Source organism: Cynocephalus volans, chromosome 16, assembly GCF_027409185.1.
Source record: "Cynocephalus volans isolate mCynVol1 chromosome 16, mCynVol1.pri, whole genome shotgun sequence".
Classification (NCBI taxonomy): Eukaryota; Metazoa; Chordata; class Mammalia; order Dermoptera; family Cynocephalidae; genus Cynocephalus; species Cynocephalus volans.
Window position 1 is genome coordinate 65,026,336 of NC_084475.1, and position 18,306 is coordinate 65,044,641.

Below are 18,306 nucleotides of genomic sequence, written 5' to 3' on the forward strand. Positions count from 1 at the left end.
GATAAGGTATTTTATTTAACAAAAGAAACTCAGAAAAGAATAGACTGGTAGCAAGCAACGTAAAAGGGAAAAGATAACCCCAGGATTTTAGGACCTACATATGGAAAGATATAACTTTCACAACGAATAGGTAAGGAAAAATTGTGAAATGTTTTGAGCAATTAAGACAAATTGAGACAATTGTAAAGCAAAGACCAAATTAAGTACCTACCACTCTTCTTATTTGCTGTAACCTCTGAATAAATTAAGTTGACCCCATGATACATCTTTTGAATTAGTTAAAATGGCCTTCTGAAAAAGCAACTAATAGTGAGATTCTTTCACATTATCCTGATAGATTCAAGATAATCAGAATGAAACTTATAGAGTGTGTCTCAAAAATAATTTTAGGTGTGGCTACTGGCATGTAGAGGTAATTACCAGCAAATAGGTAAAAAGTGCAATAATTTTTTAGTGAGTTGCATTGCCATATGAACCATTAGCTAAAAATGAAGAAAGGTTGTTATTGTCAAATTTTAAATAACTTGGATTCCTAACCTTCTACAGGCAGAAACAGGTTGAGAAATTTTCTCATTCCAATAGAGGATATATCCACTTCTTCAGATGTGGCCAGAAATAATAATGAACTTCCAGAGGGAAGAGTCAAGATCCAAAACAACAACGATGGAGAAGCTCACCCTATGCAGTACAACTTTTCTTTTTAAGAAAACTCCCTTCATCCAGTATATAATGCTTTTCAATATGTCTTGCCAGGTTTCAGAATTTTTACACATTGGTGGTAGCAATATTCCTCTTATTCTTCCCTTTTTTCAAAAAAAGTATTTATTATCATAAATATGTCCTTATTTCTCCACTATATGTTAGGGCAGGAGAGATAACTTTTCATTTTATTTATATATCTCCGGACCAAGAGAACCTATATACAAAACTTATATAGAAACTACATTAAAATTGTGGACATCAAGTGAACATTAAGATTTATTCTGCAGTTAGATGACACTTTTAAGGTAACTTTCTTGGGGACAGAGTGAATCACTTTGAATGCAAAAGGGAGGATACTTAATTTTTTTTTTTTTTAATTTTATTTTGTCGATATACATTGTAGCTGATTATTGCTCCCCATCACCAAAACCTCCCTCCCTTCTCCTTCCCCCCCTCCCCCCCAACAATGTCCTTTCTGTTTGCTTGTTGTGTCAACTTCAAATAATTGTGGTTGTTATATCTTCTTCCCCCCCCCCCCCGGTTTGTGTGTGTGTGTGTGTATGTGTGTGTGTGAATTTATATATTAATTTTTAGCTCCCTCCAATAAGTGAGAACATGTGGAATTTCTCTTTCTGTGCCTGACTTGTTTCACTTAATATAATTCTCTCAAGGTCCATCCATGTTGTTGCAAATGGCAGTATTTCATTCGTTTTTATAGCTGAGTAGTATTCCATTGTGTAGATGTACCACATTTTCCGTATCCACTCATCTGATGATGGGCATTTGGGCTGGTTCCAACTCTTGGCTATTGTAAAGAGTGCTGCGATGAACATTGGGGAACAGGTATACCTTCGACTTGATGATTTCCATTCCAGGGAGGATACTTAATATCTGTGACCAAAAAGGTAGGTACTGCTATGCTAAAGTATTACATTAGACTATGTATGAGAGTATTGCTCCGATTATATGCTCACTTCAATGTGGGTGATTTGCTTTTGTATTTTTCCATTACTTAGAAAACGGCATTTCTTCTGTATGGATACTGGAATAAAAAAGGCACATGGAGCAGAGCCACAGCTGACTCACTACTGCTATGGATCATATCAAATAAGAGTGAGAAATAATTTTTTCTGTTGTAATTCATCGAGCTTGTTAAAGTTATTTGTTATCACAGTTAGGCCTAACACACCATCACCCCTGATTTCAAATTCATTCCTCACAATTCTTCTTAATTTGACCCCATTTTGTTTTATTTTTATTGAGTTTATTTTTCTACTAGTACTTATTACTTTCAAACACACAATAAAATTTACCTATTTATAGTGTGTCCTGGTTAATTTTAGGTGTCAACTTGACTTAATTAAGGAATACATAGAAACTTGGTAAAGCATTATTTTGGGGTGTGTCCATGAGGGTGTTTCCAGAAGAGATTAGCATGTAAGCCTGAGTGAGTGGGTAGGAAAGATCTGCCCTCACTATGGATGGGCACCACCCCAGCCGAGAGAGAATAAAAGTGAAGGAAAAAACAAATCTCCCACTCTATTCACTGGAGCTGGGATACACTCTTTTCTCCTGTCCCTTGAGAATCCGATATCCAAACTAGAGACTCCCCAAGCTTTGGATTCCAGGATTCACACCAGCGGCACCCCCTGGCACTTAGCTCTTTGGCCTTGGACTGAGAATCACAACATTGGCTTCCCTGACTCTGAGGCTTCTGCACTTGGACTTCACCACACAACCAGCATCCAGTTTGCAGATGGTCTATCATGGGACAGCAGTACCCTCAGTAGGCCTGAAAATGGACATGATCCCAGGATGTCTAAATCAAACAACCCTAACAGCCACACGACCAGGCCTGCTCTACGGTCAATGCTCAGAAATCTGTGGTTCAAACCACAGCTTCATGCCCATTGTACCTAAACTTGTTCCCCTCAAACATTTCGAGGACTGATCAACCTCAATAGTATAAATACATTGTGAAGCTAAACAGCATTAACCTTTTAAGTTAAAGAATGGAAATACCAACCTTCCCACAATGAGATGCTACAGTTGGATACCTCAGCATGACTCACCACCATTATCTCCATAATCCTAACATTCTTCACCATACTTCAACTAAAATTCTCAAAATTTACCTACCCCCTTAGTCCTGCACAAAAAACTACCAAGGTATCAAACTACACAAACCCCTGAGAAAAAAAAATGAATGAAAATCTATCTACCTCTCTCATTACCCCCACACTGATAGGAATACCTATCGTAATCCTCATTTTCCTCTTGCCCAAAGCAATGTACCCCTTCTCCTCTCGCCTCATCAACAATCTCCTAACCTCTTTACAAAAATGATTAGTCCAACTCAGCTTAAAACAACTAATAACAATCCACAACATCAAGGGACAAACATGATCTCTAATATTAATCTCACTAATCCTATTTACTGGCTCAACAAACCTACTAGGCCTACTGCCCCACTCATTTACACCAACTACCCAACTGTGTCTAAACCTAGGCATGGCGACCCCCTTATGAGCCGGAGCAGTAATCATAGGTCTCTCCCACAAAACAAAAGAATCCTTAGCCCACTTCCTGCCCCAAGGAACACCACCCCCCTTTATGCCGATACTCATAGTCATCGAGACCATCAGCCTCTTCATCCAACCGATAGCCCTAGCTGTGCGATTAACAGCCAACATCACAGCCGGCCATTTACTTATACATCTCATTGGAAGTGCCACACTGGCACTAACAACGCTACGCTACCTAACAGCTTCAACCACCCTCACCATCCTCATCCTACTTACCATCCTCAAAGTCGCCATAGCCCTGATTCAAGCCTACATATTCACTCTCCTAGCAAGCCTCTATCTACACGACAATACCTAATGACTCACCAAACCCATGCCTATCACATAGTAAACCACAGTCCCCCACCACTCACAGGAGCCCTATCTGCCCTACTCATAACAATATGATTCCACTGTAATTCCAGCATTCTACTAACCCTCGGCCTACTAACCAACCTACTAACAATATATCAATGATGACGAGACATGGTACGAGAAAGTACCTGCCAAGGCCACCATACAACTGTTGTCCAAGCAGGACTGTAATACAGAATGGTCCTATTTATCATATCTGAAATCTTCTTTGTTGGATTCTTCTGAGCCTTTTACCACTCAAGCCTGGCCCCGACCCCCAACCTGGGAGGGTGCTGACCACCAGCGGGCATCAATCCCCTTAGCCCTATAGAAATCCCGCTCCTCAACACGTCAATCCTTTTGGCCTCCAGAGTGTCTATTACCTGAGCCCTCCACAGCCTCATGGAAGGAAACTGCAAACATATACTTCAAGCCCTCTTCATCACAATCTCCCTAGGCATTAACTTCGCACTTCACCAAGCCTCAGAATATTTTGAAACATCCTTCACTATTTCTGACAGTGTATATGGATCAACATTCTTCATAGCAACAGGCTTCCACAGCCTACACATAATTATCGGCTCCACCTTTCTATGCCAACTAAAATTTCACTTCACATCCAAGCATCACTTTGGCTTTGAAGCTGTAGCCTGATATTGACACTTTGTAGATGTAGTCTGACTATTCTTATATATCTCCATTTATTGATGAGGATCCTATTCTTTCAGTATCAGCTAGTACAATTAACTTCCAATCAATCAGATCTGGTCATAGCCCAGAAAAGAATAATTAAACTAATATTAACCCTCCTAACCAACATAACACTAGCACTCCTACTCATTATTATCGTCTTTTGACTCCCCCAACTAAATATCTACACAGAAAAATCAAGTCCATATGAATGTGGATTTGACCCAATAGGATCCACCCGCCTACCGTTCTCCATAAAATTCTTCTTGGTAGCCATCACATTCCTACTATTTGACCTAGAAATTACCCTACTACTGCCCCTCCCATCAGCCACCCAAACAAATAACCTCAAACTAATACTTGCCATGGCACTCATGCTGATCCTTTCCTAGCACTGGGCCTAGCTTATGAATGAACCCAAAAAGGCCTAGAATGAGCTGAATATGGTAGTTAGTTTAACTAAAACGACTGGTTTCGACCCACTAAATTGCGATACTTTGTAACTACTAAAATGCCCTCAATTTACATTATGCCCCCTAGCATACATCACATCCCTCGTAGAACTACTAATACATTGGCCCCACCTCATATCTTCTCCTCTATGCCTGGAGGGCATAAAACTATCCCTATTTATCCTGACCACCCTCCTATCCCTGAACCTACACTTCACCCTATCCCATGCCCTCCCCATCATCCTCCCAGTCTTTGCAGCCTGTGAAACTGCCAAGGCCTAGTACTTCTACTAACAAACTCTAACACCTATGGCCTGGACCATGTACAAAACCTCAACCTCCTACAATGCTAAAACTCATTATCCCCACAATTATACTCATCCCCACTACATGATACTCCAACAACATAATCTGAATCCACTCAACAACTCACAGCCTGTTGATTATTCACATCACCCTTCTCTTCCTGAATTACAGTAATGAAAACAGCACGACCACATCATCAAGCTTCTTCTCAGACTCCCTCTCAACCCCCTCTTTTGATATTAACAACCTGACTCCTTCCCCTTATAATCATGGCAAGCCATCATCTCTCCAAAGAAACATTCACACGAAAAAAACCTATATATCCTTATACTAACCTCACTACAGATTTTCCTAATCATAACATTTACTGCCACAGAACAAATCATATTCTACATCCTATTCGAAGCAACACTAATTCCAACCCTGATTATCATCACCTGATGAGGCAACCAACCAGAATGACTAAATGCAGGACTCTACTTCCTATTCTACACCCTTTTTGGCTCCATACCACTACTCATTGCACTATCCTACATCCACAATTCTACTGGCTCAATAAGCCTATTATTAATCCAATACTGAACCCAAATACCCCTACCCCTGTGATCCGACACTCTTCTATGAACAGCATGCATAATGGCATTCATAGTAAAAATACCACTCTAAGGATTCCACCTCTGATTACCAAAAGCACATGTGGAAGACCCCATCACTGGATCTATAGTCCTCGTGGCCATCCTATTAAAATTAGGGGGATATGGAATAATATGAATTACCATTACCCTAAATCCCCTAACAAACTCCATAGCCTACTCCTTCCTTGTACTCTCCCTCTGAGGAATAATCATAACAAGTTCCATCTGCCTATGTCAGACACATCTAAAATCCCTCATTGCCTACTCATCCATTAGCCACATAGCCCTAGTGATCGTGGCCATTTTGATCCAAACATCTTGAGTATTCATAGGAGCCACAGCCCTAATAATCGCCCATGGACTTACATCGTCCCTACTCTTTCGCCTCGCAAAGTCCAACTACGAACACATCCACAGCCAAACCATAATCCTGGCCCGTGAGCTACAAACACTCCTCCCCCTAATAGCACCATCATGACTGTTAGCTTCCTTAAGGAAACTGGCTTTCCCACCAACTGTCAACCTAGTAGGAGAACTACTTGTAATAGTGACATCATTCTCATGATTGAGCATCACAATCATTCTCATGGGACTCAACATACTAATCACAGCCCTATACACCCTATTTATGCTAGTTACAACACAACGAGGAGCCTTCACACACCGTTTCAATAACATCAAACCATTCCTCACGCAAGAGAACTCTCTAATATTCATGCATGTCATCCCACTCCTACTCCTATCCCTCAACCCCGAAACAGTCCTAGGACCTCCCTTCTGTAAGTATAGTTTACACAAAATATTAGGTTGTGAACCTAACAACAGAAGTTCAAAACTTCTTATTTACCAAGAAAGACCATAAGAACTGCTAATTCTTGCCATCATACCTAAGACTATGGCTTTCTTACTTTTAAAGGATAGAAGTAATCCGTTGGCCTCAGGAACCAAAAAAATTGGTGCAACTCCAAAGAAAAGTAATAAACCTACCTTTATCCTTAATAATAATCTCACTCGTCATCCTTGTTCTCCAATTACCCTCACCCTCACCAACACATACAAAAACAACCCCTACTCACACTACGTAAAAACCTTAACCCAACTTACCTTCCTGACTATCCTTACACCTGCCCTCATATTCACCTACTCCAGACAAGACACAATCACCTCTAGCTGACACTGAATCACCATCCAAACAGTCAAACTATCCCTCAGCTTCAAACTAGACTGCTTCTCGATAATCTTTATCCCAGTAGCCCTCTTCATCACATGATCTATTATGGAATTCTCCCTGTGGTATATATAGTCAGACTCCAACATTAACAAATTCTTCAAATATCTACTTACCTGCCTCATCACAATACTGACCCTGGTCTCTGGCAACAACCTATTCCAACTTTTCATTGGATGAGGAGTAGGCATTTATCTTTCCTCCTCATCTTATGATGATATGGCAAACGCAAACACAGCAGCCCTACAAGCAATCCTCTATAACCACATCACAGACGTCAGCTTTATCCTAGCCATAGCACCATTTCTCGCACAAACACGTGAGACCTTCAACAACTGTTTATCCTCAGTGCAAACCCAGACCCTCTCTCACTAACAGGCCTCCTTCTCACCGCAATGGGCAAGTCTGCACAGTTGGGCCTACACCCGTGACTACTCTCTGAAATAGAGGGCCCCACACCTGTCTCAGCCCTACTTCACTCTAGCACAATACTCGTAGCAGGCTTCTTCCTACTAATCCGATTTTACCCACTAATAGAAAACAATAAAACAATCCAAACACTAACACTATGCCTGGGTGCCACCACACTATTTACAGCAATCTGTGCCTTAACACAAAATAACATTAAAAAAATTATCACATTCTCCACTTCAAGTCAACTAGGCTTGATAACAGTGACAATCAGCATCAACCAACCACACCTAGCATTCCTCCACATCTGCATACACGCATTCTTTAAAGCCACACTATTTATATGTTCCGGCTCCATCATCCACAACCTAAACAACGAACAAGATATCAAAAAAATAGGAAGCCTACACAAAACTATACCCTCACATCAGCCTCCCTGACCACCGGAGGCCTAGCACTCACGGGCATACCATTCCTGACAGGCTTTTACTCCAAAGACCCAATCATCGAAACCATAAACACGTCATATACCAATGCCTGAGCCCTCACAGTCACACTCATTGCCACCACCCTCACAGCCGCCTATAGCACCCTCCTCGTTACCGTCCTGGATTTCACCATAGCGCTAGAACTGTGTCTAAACTCACTTAACCCAACCCCCAAACTTCCCTCGCATATATACAATTTCTCCATCCTCCTAGGATTCTTTCCAGCCATTACACACCGCATAGTACCCTACCTCAGCCTTCACAATGTCGTGAGCCAATTCCCCTAATAAATCCCCTCTCGTATGTTTATGTACATATCTTATTGGTTCTGTCTCTCTGGAGAATCTGACTAATACATAATGGGTTGTCATTAATTGTATGCCAACTTTTACCAGTATATAAGCCATATGAAGTCAGGGACCCTTCTCCATTTTGTTCACTGATGTATCTGAAGCACGAAGAAAAGTAGACCTTCAATAAATATTTGTAGAATGAACAAATCATACTTTAAAAACCTGATGGCAAATAAATGCAAAGTCAAAAAAATTGTGAATTACTGAAGTTTATTCTGCAGAAATAACCCTCTATTAAAAATTGAATATATACAGTAATATATATATAGTAATCAAGAGAGTTTGATATTTTGTAGGTATAGACACATAAATCAATATAACAGAGGAAAGAACCCCAAAACATGTTCTCATAATATGCTGAACTGATTTTTTAAAAAGGTGCAAAGTCAATTAACATGGGAGAAAGACAGCCTTTTCAACAAATGGTGCTATAAAAAGTGAACATTCATAGGAAAAAATAAAAGAAAAGATGTACTTTAATTAAATTAATTGCTACTTAATCCTCACGATTTACTTAAAAATAACTCAGAATCATGAATTTTAATGTAAAAATTAAAACTATAAAATTTTTAGGAAAAACAAACAGGAAAAAATCTTTAGGTTCTAGGGCCAGGCAAAGTGTTCTCAGACTTGACACGAAAAGAATCACCCATAAAAGGAAAAATTGATAACCTCAATCTCATCAAAATTTAAACATTTGCTTTGCCAAAGACCCTGTTAAGAGGATAAAAATAATAAGCTACAGACTGGAAAAATATTTGCAAACTCATATCCCCAACAAAAGGAATGATACCTAGAATATATAAAGAACTCTCAAAACTTAACAGTAAAATAAACAAAAATGCCAGACAGAAAATGGGTAAAAAAAATCATGTACAGACATTTTATTGAAGAGGATATATGTATGGCAAATAAACACATAAAGAGATATTCAAAATTACCAGCACACAAATGCAAATTAAAACCACAATCAAATATTTCAGCACACCTATCTGGATGACTAAAATTTAAAAAACAAATGCTGGAGAAGATATGGAGAAATTGGATCACTTATACACTGCTTACAGGAAGACAAAATTGTAAGGCCACTCTGGAAAACAATTAGGCATTTCTTATAAAAATAAACACTCAAACACTATGTGACTAAACAAACTCTTGGACATTTATCCTACAGAAATGAGAACAGTGTTCACACAAAAACATTCATAGCAGTTTTATTCATAATAGCAAAAACCTGGAAACAACTCAGGTGTTCTTCTCCAGCTGAATGATCGAATGAACTGTGGTGCATTTATACCATGGAATACTAATTAGCAATTATAAGGAACAAACTACTGGCACAAGAAGCAACATGGATGAAACTTAAGGAAATCCTATGGAGGGAAAAAAGCAATATCAATAGGTTGTTATATAAATAAAATGAGTTTATTTATATAACATTTTTGAAATGACAAAATTATTCAGATAAACAGACTATTGGCTGCCAGAGGCCAAGTAAGGGCTGGAGCTGGGAAGGGAGGTGGCTGTGGCTATAAAAGGGTAACAGAAGTGATGTTTGTTATGATGGAACTGTTTTATATCTTGATCATGGTGGTAAATACATGACCCTGCACATGTGATTAGATTACATAGATGTTAAACACACATACCCACACACAAATGAGTTCATACAAAGCTGGTAGAATCTGAATAAAATCAATGGATTGTATCAATGTCAATTCTCTGGTTATAATATTTTACTGCAGTTTTGCAAAATGCTACCACTGGGTAACTAAAGAGTAAACTAAAGTAAACTAAAGGGTACGTGGTATATCTCTGCATTATCTCTTACAACTATAAATGAGTCTACAATAACCTCAAAATAGTTTAATTAAAATGTGATTAAACATATAATTATGATACGACTCACTAATTCCTTTTCTACATATTTACCTATAAGAAAGAAAAATATATAGCTATGTCATCAAAAAGATCTTTATGAAAATGTTCATGAGTACTTTTCATTATAGTGAAAATCTGGAAATAATCCAAATGCCTATCAACAGAAAAATGAATAAACAAATCATGGTATATCTACACAATGGGATTCTATTTAGCAATAAAAAGAACTAACTACTGATACACATGATAACATGGATGAATTGCAAAAGCACATTGTGTGAAAGAAGCCAGATAAAAAGGAGCAATTACTATCTGAATCTATTAATATGAATTTCTAGAATAGGGGAAATTAACCTATATTAGCAGAAAGCAGATCAGTAGGCCTGGTACTATGATGGGGCTTTGAATGCTCATGGTCATAAAAAAACTTTTTTTTTTTTGTCTTTTTCGTGACTGGTACTCAGCCAGTGAGTGCACTGGCCATTCCTATATAGGATCCGAACCCGCGGCGGGAGCGTCGCTGCGCTCCCAGCGCCGCACTCTCCCAAGTGCGCCACGGGCTCGGCCCCATAAAAAAACTTTTTGAGAAGTGATAAAAATATTATATATTTTGAACGTAGTGGTGGTTAGATAGGTCTACACAATAATCAAATTTTATGTACTATACACTTAAAATCATTGTATTTTATTTTATGTAAAAGATACCTCAAAAAGATACTTAAAAAAAATACATGAGTGTGAGACAAATAATGTGGAATGATGTGTTTATTTCATGTAAAGTGGTAGAGAAAGTTTGCCAGATATGGTGATGTTTGACCAGAAGTATGAAATAAGTGAGAGTGTGAGAAAATATCTTGGTGAGGAAAATTCTACACAGCAAGAACAGAAAATATACACACCATAACATGAGATCCAGCTTGATGAGTTTAAGGAACAGCCTGAAGGCCAGTGTGGCTTGGATGAGGGAATGAATCTAAATGAGTGGTTAGAGACAAAGTCATATAGACATGTGCAAGATAGATGGGGGAGAGGTGGGCAGAGATCATTCAGTCATTTAAGGTTTTACTCGAAGAAAATGATCAGCCATTGTAGGTTTTGGGAAGAAGCATAACATGATCTAACTTTTGCTTTAATTTGATTTCTTTACGAATTCATTGAACTCATAAAGAATTTACGAATTCATTCATGTGAAAAATTTCTTTACGAATTCATTCATGTGAAAAATAATGTTAGATCATACAACGTGGGAAATTATTTTTTCTTTTAAGATCTTTAAATTCAGGTTTAATTTCTATAAAATGGGCATTTGTTCAAGTTCCAAGAGTTAACTTGACACTCAAGATGTTCCCTTGTGAGCATATTTCAGAGCATATCCATTTACTACAATAAAACACTCACTCAACTTTTCTATAACCTTGACACTTTACAGATAAAAATTTATTTTTATATATGTTCCAAAACTGATGAATAAATAACTACAACAAATTTGATATAAAACACAAAATTTAAATAATTGCAGCAAGGTTGTAAATGTACACAATCCCCTAAATGGCTTTGAAATAACTACATATGATATACATTTGAGAGATTTTGGTGGATGCTTTTAAAAATATTCTTTTTTGTTTTGTATGTAAATAAAAATAGCACAGGCCCAAGAACAGCTACACGGTGCCATCAGAGAACATAAATCAGAACACATGATTAACAAAACAGTACCAAGTCAATACAAATTGGTTAATTTTGCTAATGACTGTCATGTGTGGTAAAAATAGACAATGAGCTCCCTTCTGGCAGAATTCACAAGCATGTACCTAATATGGAGTATAGAAATTACAGCGAGTAGGAAATGGGAAAAGAGCAAGAAGAGAGTACACACTGACAGTTGCTCATATGCAGACCTCAGCACTTAGCCTGCCATTGATATGGAGGCTGCAATGTGATAGAAGAAACCACTGCAAAAATAACTACTCAACAAACATGTCCCAGCAGGGTCCAAAATCAGGTCACAGCAATCCCAAACACCTTTCTGGGGAAAAAAGTCAACCTATTGACAATTGTTCCAGAAAACTGTTATCCAGGTAGTTATTAGGGAGGTAGCTTATATTTTCAAGTCTTGCCTTTTCAGCCTAGTTTTATTTTTATTTTTTTTTCGTTTGACTTGTCCTTCTTTTAAAAGATATCAAAACAAATATCATTAGTGTTCTTCTCTTTTTTTTTTATTTTGTGTTTATCAGATGAAATTATATTTAATTATATTTAACATTCAGATTATAACTAACATCCAGCATATCCTCTAATACATCAAAAGTGATAAATTGCATAATTTGATCATTTCAGTCCCTCAATTCTTCTGTAAAGTCAGGTTGTTGATTTTTCTCATTCTGTATGAGTAGTTTGGGTGATGCTGTGAAGTAAAATGTTTTGTCCAGCCATAGCTTCCTAAAAATGTGAGTTGCATTAAAATACTGAGTACCTGTCAAGTCTGGAATAAGTTTCAAATCTTTAGGGGAATTCTGATCTCTACTTTTAATTATTTATTTTTCTTTTAATTCATTTTTTATTTTAATTTATCAATATACAATGTAGTTGATTTTTGTGTCCCTTTACTGATTCCTCTTCCCCCCTCCCTCGCCCTACTCCTACCCATCATAATCATATCTACTCACTTGTCTTAACAAGTTCAGTGAATTGTTGTGATTCTTGTGTCTTTTTCCCTTCCCCCCACAATTTGTTTGCATTTTTATTTAGTTATCTATTTTTAGTTCCCACAAATAAGTGAGAACATGTGGTATTTCTCTTTCTATGTCTGACTTGTTTCACTTAATATAATTTTTTCTAAGTCCATCAATGTTCCTGCAAATGGGAATATTTCACTCTTATTTAAAGCAGAGTAGTGTTCCATTGTGTAGATATATCATATTTCATTTATCTATTCATCTGATGATGGAATTTTGGACTGGTTCCAACTCTTAGCTATTGTAAACAGTGCTGCAATGAACATTGGAGAACAGGTATACCTTCGGCTTGATGATGTTCATTCCTCTGGGTATATTCCCAGCAGTGGGGTAGCTGGGTCACATGGTAGGTCTATCTGCAATTGTTTGAGGAACCTCCATACCATTTTCCATAGAGGCTGCACCATTCTGCAGTCCCACCAACAGTGTATGAGGGTTCCTTTTTCTCCACAACCTCACCAGCATTTATCATTCACAGTCTTTTGGATATTAGCCATCCTAACTGGGGTGAGATAGTATCTCAGTGTGGTTTTGATTTGCACTTCCTGAATGCTGAGTGATGTTGAGCATTTTTTCATGTGTCTATTGGCCATTTGTATAACTTCCTTTGAGAAATGTCTATTCAGCTCCTTTGCACATTTTTTAATTGGGTTACTTGCTTTTTGGTGTAAAGTTGTCTGAGTTCTTTGTACATTCTGGATATTAATCCTTTGTCAGATGTACATTTTGCAAATATTTTCTCTCACTCTATTGGTCATCTTTTCACTCTTTTAATTGTTTCTTTTGCAGTGCAGAAGCTTTTTAGTTTGATATAATCCCATTTATTTTTCCTTTGGTTGCCTGTGTTTTGGGGGTTGTATTCATGACGTCTGTACCCACTCTTACTTCCTGGAATGTTTCCCCTATGTTTTAAGGAGTTTTATTGTTTCAGGGTACATATTTAATTCCTTAATCCACTTTGAGTTGGTTTTGGTATATGGTGAGAGGTACGGGTCTAGTTTCACTCTCCAGCATATGGATTCCCGGTTTTCCCAGCACCATTTGCTAAAGAGGTAGTCTCTTCCCCAGTGTGTAGACTTAGTGCCATTCTCAAAGATCAGATGGCTGTAGATGTATGGGTTGATGTCTGGATTCTCTATTCTATTCCATTAATCTGTGTGTCTTTTTTATGTCAGTATCATGCTGTTTTGTTTAGTATAGCTTTGGAGTAAAGTTTAAAGTCAGGTAGTGTATGCCTCCAGCTTTATTTATTTATTTATTTTTTGCTCAGAATTTCTTTGGCTATTCATGGTATATTGTTATTCCATATAAATATTAGGATAGTTTTTTTCATTTCAGAGAAAAATTTCATTTGAATTTTAATGGGATTGCATTGAATCTGTAGATCACTTGGGTAGTATGGACATTTTCATAATATTAATTCTTCCCATCCAAGATTATGGGATATCTTTCCATCATTTTGTGTCCTCTTTAATTTCTCTCAACAGAAGTTTGTAGTTCTCTTTGTAGAGATTTTTCACATCCTTGGTTAACTTTATTCTTAAGTATTCTATTTTTTTGGTGGCTGTTGTAAATGGGCTAGCTGTCTTGATTTCTTTTTCTGCATGTTCACTGTTGGAGTATAGAAATGCTACTGATTTTTGTGTGTTGATTTTTGTAGCAGAGCTTGTGGAGCTGAAGAATTCATTCAATGAAATAAAAAGACAACAGAGAGTTTAACCAGCAGGCTAGAACAAGCAGAAGAGAGAATTTCTAACCTTAAAGATGGCCTATTTGAAATAACACAGGTGGACAAAAAAAAAAGGAAAAAAGAATTTAAAAAATTGAAGAAAATCTAAGAGAGAGAACAGACAACCTTAAGCACTCAAATATCCAAATCATGGGTATTCCAGAAGGGTAGGAAAAAGGAAATGGCATTGAAAGCATATTCAATGAAATAATGGGAGAAAACTTCTCAGGTATAGGGAAAGACACAGATCTTCAGATTCAGCAGGCTCAAAGATCCCCAATGGTATTCAACCCAAAAAGGTCTTCTCCAAGACATGTTATAGTCAAATTGGCAAAACTCAAAGACAAAGAGACAATCTTAAAAGCTGCAAGAGAGAAGCATCAAGTCACCTATAATCAGACTAACATCAGACTTTTCACCAGAAACCCTAAAAGCCAGAAAAGAATGAGATGATATATTCAAAATAGTAAAAGACAAAAATTGCCAGCCAAGAATACTTTACCCAGCAAGGCTATCCTTCAGAAATGAGGGACAAATAGTATATTTCTCAGACAAAAACTTCAGGAGATCACTACCACACAACCAGCCTTACAAGAAATTCTCAAAGGAGTACTCAGTTTGGTACCTGAAAAACAACCACCACTGCCAATAATACTCAAGAAAGAACAAAACTCACTTGCAAAATAAAAATGCGAACAATAAAGAGAAAAAATAAATGTTTATCTAGCACCCCAAGAAACCAACAAACACAGAAGACAAACAGTAAATCAGAAAGAAAGGAAAAAAAGATACTTAAGACACCTAAACACAACTCAGTAAAATGCTAGGAATAAATCAACACTTTTCAGTAACAACTCTTAATGTAAAAGGATTAAATTCCCCAATCAAAAGACACAGACTGGCTGACTGGATTAAAAAGGTGGACCCACCTCTATGCTGCCTTCAAGAGACTCACCTCACCTGTAAAGACTCACATAGACTAAGAGTGAAAGGATAGAAAAAGATACACTATGCAAATAGAAAGGAAAAATAAGCTGGAGTAGCTATTCTTATACCAGATAAAATAGACTTTAAACCAAAAACCATAAAAGGGGATAAAGAAGGCCACTATATAATGATAAAAGGATCTATCCATCAAGAAAACATAACAATCATAAATATATATACACTCAGCATTGGAGCAGCCATATTTACAAAGCAAACACTATTAGACCTAAATAACGAGATAGACACTAATACCATAATAGCAGGGGACCTGAGCACCCCAATCTCAATATTGGACAGATCATTTAGGTAAAGAATTAACAGAGAAATACAAGATCTAAACTACACTTCAGATGAATTGGACTTTGCAGATATTGACAGAACATTCCATCCAACAGCCTCAGAATATTCATTCTTCTCATCAGCACATGGAACATTCTCCAGGATAGATCACGTTAGGTCACAAATCAAATCTCAACAAATTTTTTAAAAATTGGAATTATTCCATGTATTTTTTCTGATCACAATGTATTAAAATTAGGAATCAATAACAAATGAATCTCTGGAAACTATACAAGCACATGGAAATTAAACAACATTCTACTTAATGACATATAGGTCCAAGAAGCAATTAAACAGGAAATCAAAAGATTTATTGAAACTAATGAAAGTAATGATACATCATATAAAAACCTGTGGGATACTACAAAAGCAGCACTAAGGGGAAAATTATCACATTAAATGCTTACTTCAGAAGAATGGAAAGATGGCAAGTGAACAACCTAACACTTCACCTCATTGTTGTTATTTTCAAGAAAAAAACAAGTGCTCTTTTAAATGAAGAACACTCTTTTTCTTTATTTCTCTCTTTTAAATGTATCGACTTTGGTATAATTGTGTGTTTGCCCATTCTGAGAAAAATACTATAATTATTTCACCAGCTTATCTCTTAACAGCAGCAGGAAAACCCCTAGCTGTATCATAGGTTAAAGCAGTAATGCTCAGTTAAAACTTAAACATTTATCGACTTCCTCCATGTCTGCTGCACAAATTGCCATGCAAATATATATTTATTTACCAAACATTTTCTCACAGCCTTCTATGGACTGGACGTACAGGGAAAGATACAACCAAGTTTCTGCCATCAGCTTTACGATTCATTGTGGGAGACAGGAATGCAAATACATAATTACAACATCTAATGCAGTTTAAAATTACTGATCCCAAGACACCTTTAGATTATGTGGTTCCTCTTGTTTAACACAACTAGATCACCTTACACACATCCTTATGGAATTGAAAGTCATTCACTCACTAATACCATAAATAATTTTTGAGTGTCACTTAATATATGCCAGTAACTTCTAGTTACTCGAAAGTGCCTAAAATAAAAAACAAAGTCACTGACTTTTTTTTTTTTTTTTTTTTTGACCGGTAAGGGGATCACAACCCTTGGCTCAGTGTCGTATGCACCACACTCAGCCAGTGAGCGCACTGGCCATCCCTATATAGGATCCCAACCCGCAGCCTTGGCGCTGTCAGCACCGCACTCTCCCGAGTGAGCCACAGGGCTGGCCCGTCACTGATTTTTTTGAGCGTATGTTCTGTTGTTGGAGAGAGAAAAACAATAAGCAGTTAATATAATCTCAGGTAGTATTAGTGGTTAAGAAGAAAAACAACTAGGGTAATGGAATGGGGATTGCTATAGATAGGTATATTACGAAAGGCCTTTGAAAGAAGGCCTTTCAGAGACTGCAATGAAGTTGTATTAGTTTTCTATTGTTGATGTAACAAGTTACCACAAACATAGTGGCTTAACACAAATTTATCTTACAGTTCTGTAATGTCGGGTCCACCACCGGCCGACCTGAACAGCCCTAGCCTTGTTCCCTTTGGTGGGTGAGCAAATGGCCTGTATTCCTCTTTCCCTCATGTCCCCTTTGGAAGGAGACGCGGGAAGAGAGCCGTGAAGAGAGGTGAGCACACCGCTGGCCCCAACCAGCCCGGTTTAAAGGACACTCAGATGCAGTGGGGGTTCTGTCGAGCAGTTCCGTTTATTATCACACAAGCACTTGCTTTGAAAGGCAAATGGGGAAGGGAGGTTTTTTACATAATACTATCAGCTTAAAGGTCAAGGGCATGCATCCTGTCTCAATGCCTAGCTATTGCAACCACACAGTGTTCACCAGCGCAGAAGCATGTATTTGGCCAATAAGGGCTAAGGCAAGGTTCCCGCAGACACCCCCACCCTACTTCCTCCCGGCACCGTCTTAGGCTGCCACATTAATACGCCCTTGTGGGCCCATAATGGCACCACTTGTAATGTCACTTAAGGTGGCGTTAGTTTTTAAGGCCCGACACTGTAGGTCAGAAATCTGACATGGATCTCATTGGACTAAAATCAAGGGTCAGGAGGGTTACATTTCTCTGAGGTCCTAGGCAAGAATCTGTTTCTTTGCCTTTTCCAGCTCTAGAGATTGCCCACATTCATTGGTACATGGTCTCCTTTATTCGTCTTTAAAACCAATGGGTCAAGTTGTTTCACATTGTATTTCCGTGACCCTTCCTCCATCATCACATCTTTATCTGATAACTTCCTCTTCTCAAAGTCCTAATTTTAATCACATCTTCAAAGTTCCTTTTGTCATGTATGGTAACATACTCACAGGTTTTGGGGATTAGGACATGGGAATCTTTGGGTGTGGGGTGCAATATTATGCCTACCACAGAAGTGAGGAAGGGATATATGTAAAGATCTAGTGACAAAACATTCAAGGCAGAAGAATTAGGCAAG

At 37.8% G+C, this 18,306-nt stretch overlaps 1 pseudogene; it reads left to right on the top strand.

Moving 5' to 3' along the window:
• Window positions 1–2,904: 2,904 nt before the first annotated feature.
• LOC134365138 (ATP synthase subunit a-like) lies at window positions 2,905–3,585 on the top strand (annotated as a pseudogene).
• Window positions 3,586–18,306: the final 14,721 nt, after the last annotated feature.